This window comes from Chrysochloris asiatica, unplaced genomic scaffold, assembly GCF_000296735.1.
Source record: "Chrysochloris asiatica unplaced genomic scaffold, ChrAsi1.0 scaffold00214, whole genome shotgun sequence".
In the NCBI taxonomy this organism is placed as follows: domain Eukaryota; kingdom Metazoa; phylum Chordata; class Mammalia; order Afrosoricida; family Chrysochloridae; genus Chrysochloris; species Chrysochloris asiatica.
In genome coordinates, this window is record NW_006408732.1 from 3,249,986 (window position 1) to 3,255,074 (window position 5,089).

A 5,089-nucleotide genomic window follows, 5' to 3' on the forward strand; every position below is an offset into this window, starting at 1 on the left:
ATATGGTACTTTTCAGGTTCGAATCCCAGGGCAGCAACTCGGTTTCTCCAGGCTAATTAACATAACTATAGCACCTAATCTCAAATGGGAACAAGGTGAAAATGATTGAAAGGAATCCCGCTGTGTCGGCCAAGATCTGCAAGAGAAAGCAAGACAGATGCCTAGATTAGTGGTTTTGCACCTGGGGGCTATCTGAGAAGGCAGACACCTATTATTCTTAGGACAAAATCCCAGACTTCGCCAATCTACTTTGGGTGAATTCCTTGGGGAAAACTTGTTTTTGGAGTTTTTTACAGTCTCGGCTTTAGGAGCAGTGTAGTATTTGTCCATGAGTATCAAGGGCTCATGTATTAAGTTAATATTAAACATAACTAAATAATTTGATAAAGAACAGTTTAGACGAGCTTGCCCCGTGGCCAGAGTTTGTTCCTCAGAGAGATTTGTTCCCAGAACACCTTAAGCACTGCCAACACAGTGGAGACATTGAGAGGCACGTAAGAAACCATTTTCTCAGAAGCCACAATTATAGGGGTTCGAAGCATAGCATGAATTAATAGGACTAAAGAGAATTATACAGAGCTAGCCCCACAGTGAGTTCATAGAAGCCAATGAACCCGGGACATCCGGATGTTACTTCCTTGAACCCACAGGGTCTCTGGCCAGCAAGTCTGAATGCAGCCACATGCTGGATTTTCGTCCATGACACTGGTCCTCAACATCCCAGTACCTGCAGTCTGCAACACCTTACTAGTGTTGTTGTTACATCTATATTCCTATCAACTGCATGGCTGAAAGTTGGGCCATGAGGATCAGTTCCTTTCCAAACCTAAAGGGTGGTCTAGGACTATAGTCTTAGGTTCCTTCAGTCTCTTTCTTCAGTAAGCCTGGTCTTTAAAAAAAAATACTTTTGGGTTTTGTTCCACACGTTCTACCACTGTATCCAGGACCTTCAAATGTGATCCCTTTCAGACCAGTTGATAGTGATAGCTGATCACCATCTAGTTCTTCTGGTGTCAGAGTAATGGAGACTGATGCTCACATGTTCCATTAGTTGGTTGGAACCACTCTTCTTTCTTGTGCACATGGAAAGACCAATAACTGCACCTTAGATGACTGCTAATGAGCTTTTAATATCCCAGATGCTACTCACCAAAGTAGGAATATAGAACATTGTCTTTGTGGACTATGTTATGCCAATGGACCATGGTGCCCCCTGAGACTTTGTAGACCATTTCTTTTTACTTCCAAACAGTTGCCATTGTATGACTATGCCACAATTTCTTTATCCATTCACCTATTTATGGACATTTAAATTGCTTCCAGTTGGGAAATTATGAATCAGGCCGTTATGGACATTTTTGTAAGTCTTTGTGTGAACATGTTTTCATTACTCTTAGATAAAAACCTAGGATAAAAAAATTATTAGGTCATTAGGTGGTTATTGTAGGTGCCATCAAGTTGATTTTGACATAGGGTGATCCCATGTGACAAAGTAGAACTGTACAATCGGTTTTTTCCTACGCTGTACTCTTTATAGTAACAGATTACAAGGTTTTACATCTGTGATGATGCTAGGTGACACCAAGTTGATTTTGACACATGGTGACCCCATGTGACAGGTTAGAAGTTCCTGATAGGTTTTTCTATGCTGTAATCTTTACAGGAACAGATTGCCAGGTCTTACTTCTGTGGAGATGCTAGAAATTGCTAGACCAATCTCCAAAGTGTTTGAATCATTTTATATTTCCTATCTTTAGTGTGGTGCTGTGGGTTAATGCACCAGACTGCAAAGCCGTTTGAACTGCAAGGTCGGCAGTTCAAGCTCACCAGCTGCTCCTTGGAAACCCTATACAAGATTGCTATAGTTCAGAACCAACTCGACTGCACTTCACAACAACAACAACATCTTTAGTGTGGAGTCTTAGTGTGGCACTGTAACATAAGCACTGGACTGCAAGATCGGTTTGAATCATGAAGTTGGTGAGTCAAACTCACCAGCAACCTATACAGGGTTTGCTATGAGTCAGAACCGACTCAACAACACTTAACAATAACAACATCACCTTCAGTGTTGCTCTGTATGCTTAAAGGGAGGGTTTTTATAAAACTAAATAGTGACATCTTAGTAAATCATATTTATCATAGTGGAAATCATTTGGAAGGCATTAAAAACAGCAAACTGAGAGAAGAGAAATGGATTGGCACTCCCTAATAGTATTCACCAGGAAGCTAGTCCAGGAGGTCACGTGAGCAGTAGTTTTCTTAGCTAACAATCCAAACTGTGCTCTTGGCTGATGACATTCACTTCACATGCCAGGCTCTGTCCATGCTCCAAGGAATCTGGGCAACTTATTGTTTTTGCTCAAGTTGTACTTCATTGAAATTCTTTTTAGAGTGTTCCTTTCAGTCACAAGTTCTTTTTTTTTTTTTTCTTGTCTGAGAGCCAAGATATTGAAGCTTAGTAAAGCAAGGCTTTTTGAATTTGTGTTGACTTCACCTCCAGTTGTGGTATCAAAACTGGCTAACCTGACCCAACTGGTGAATGACTTTCCCTTGGCTCCTGCAAGGTTGAAAGCAAGTTGTCATTTATCTTTTGGCCTCCACTAGGTTAGTTTTCAGAAAGGTTTTCAGTTTGTTTTTTATGTGATTATATTCAAGGGAGGACAAGGTCTTTGGCACTGCTTTAAGATGATTTCATATTGAGATAAAGCCCCATTCTTGTTGAATTTGTCTTTTAGGTTATCATGACAGAGGCCAGAAATAGTATGGAGTAGCCCTCAAAGGAATTAATCTTAATTTTCTTCAGGCATGACTTATCCTGGGTTTATCTACCTATTGATTCTATCTTGTTATTTAAAATTCTTGCAAAACTGAGTGACAAACAGTCCTTATTCCTCAGCCAAGTTCTGGATAATAGACTAGGACTCCAAATCTGTGCACAGCCAGATTTCAACTCCTGTTACCCTTATTTTGTTTCCCAATTGGCACTCAATATAAGAGCTTGTTGATTAAGACACAGGCCCCTTTCTTCTTCTTTCCCTCACAGAAGGCTTGGTGGTGCAGCAGTTAAGTGCTTGGCTGCTAACCAAAACATCAGTGGTTTGAACTTACCAGCCACTCCATGGGAAAAAGATGTGGCAGTTGACTTCTGTAAAGATTTACAGCCTTGAAAACCCTCTGGGGCAGTTGTACTTTGACCTTTCGAGTCCCTATGAGTCAGAAAGTACTCGACAGCTATGGAATTTTGGTTTCTCTTACAGAGGAGGATTTGTCCCTCCTTCTGTCAGTGACACATAAATTCTGGATCCCATTCTTTGTTGCCTTCTCAGTGAATGTGTTCAATTGACTATTGGCTATAGCAGCTATTATTGTCCTTCCACATTCTGGCATCTTCTTCTTCTGTTGTTGTTGTTGTTGTTGTTGTTAGGTGTCATCGAGTTGGTACTGACTCATAGCGACCTTATGCACAGCAGAACGAAACACTACCTGATCCTGGGCTAACCTCACTATTGTTGCCCCGCTTGAGCTCTTTGATGCTGCTACTTTGCCAATCCATCTTGTTGGGGGTCTTTCTCTTTTTCTCTGACCTTATGAAACATGATATCCTTCTCCAGTGACTGGTCCCTCTTGACAATATGTCCGAAGTTTGAGAGACGAAGTTTGGCCATCCTGGCTTCCAAGGAGCACTCTGGCTGCACTTCTTCAAAACCAAATCTGTTTGTTCTTTTGGCAGCCCATGGCACTTGCAATATTCTTCTCCAACACCATAACTGAAATGCATCAATTCTTCTACGATCTTCTTTATTCACTGTCCAGCTTTCACATGCATATGAGGTGACTGAAAATACCATTGCTTGGGTCAGGAATACCTTAGTCCTCAAGCTGACATCTTTGCTCTTCAACACTTTAAAAAGGTCTTGTGCAGCAGATTTGCCTAATGCAATACATCATTTGATTTCTTGACTGCTGCTTTCATGAGTGTTGATATTTGATCCAAGAAAAATGAAGTCGTTGACAACTTCAATTTTTTCTCTGTTGATAATAATGTTGTTTATTGGTCCAGTGGTGAGAATTTTTGTTTTCTTGACATTGAGATGCAATCCATATGGAAGGCTGTGTTCTTTGATCTTCATCAGTAAATATTTTAAGTATTTTTCACATACAGCTATTGCTGGGAAGTGGCTACCTAACCAGAGGTGACATTTCCTTCTCTCCCTGGCCTTTAAGTAGGACCATGTGACTAGTTTTGTCAATATAATGCAAATGGAAATAATATGGGTCACTTCTTGATCAAGTATTTTAAAAGCAGTGGTGACTCCTCTCTTTTGCTCACTTGATGCAAAGAGGCATAACAAACTTGGAAACCATATATTAAAGGTGGAGGATCCACAAAATGGATGGAATATGGGTCTCTGGATTATCACATATTGGAGACCCACTTGTCATTAAGATATCTGTTTTGAGATTTATGTGAATGAGAAATAAACTTCTAAACCCATTATATGAGCATTCTGGAACACTTCATTGTTCTCATGAAGAGCCTGTACATAGACCATGAGGTATTCATTCAAACAGAACAAGGAGACATTGAATGGTGTTAAATTAGAAAAGATGTGTGCCAGGGTTGTATTCTTTCACCATACTTATTCAACCTGTATGCTGAGCAAATAATCTGAGGAAGTGGATCATATGAAGAAAAACGTGGCATCAGGATTGGAGGAACAATCATTAACAATCTGCAATACGCAGACAATACCACTTTGCTTACTGAAAGTGAAGAGAACTTAAAATACTGATGAAGATCAAGTACCACAACCTTCAGTATGGATTGCACCTCATTGTAAAAAAAAAAAACCACACACACACAAAAATAATTACCACTGGACCAATAAATAACATCATGATAAATGGAGAAGAGATTGAAGTTGCCAAAGACTTTATTTTGCTTGGATCCACTGCCAACACATTCATGGAAGCAGCAGTCAAGAAATCAAACGATGTATTGCACTAGGCAAATCTGCTGCCCAAGACCTCTGTTAAAGTGTTCAAGAGTAAAGCTGTCAGTTTGAGGACTGAAGTATGCCTAAGC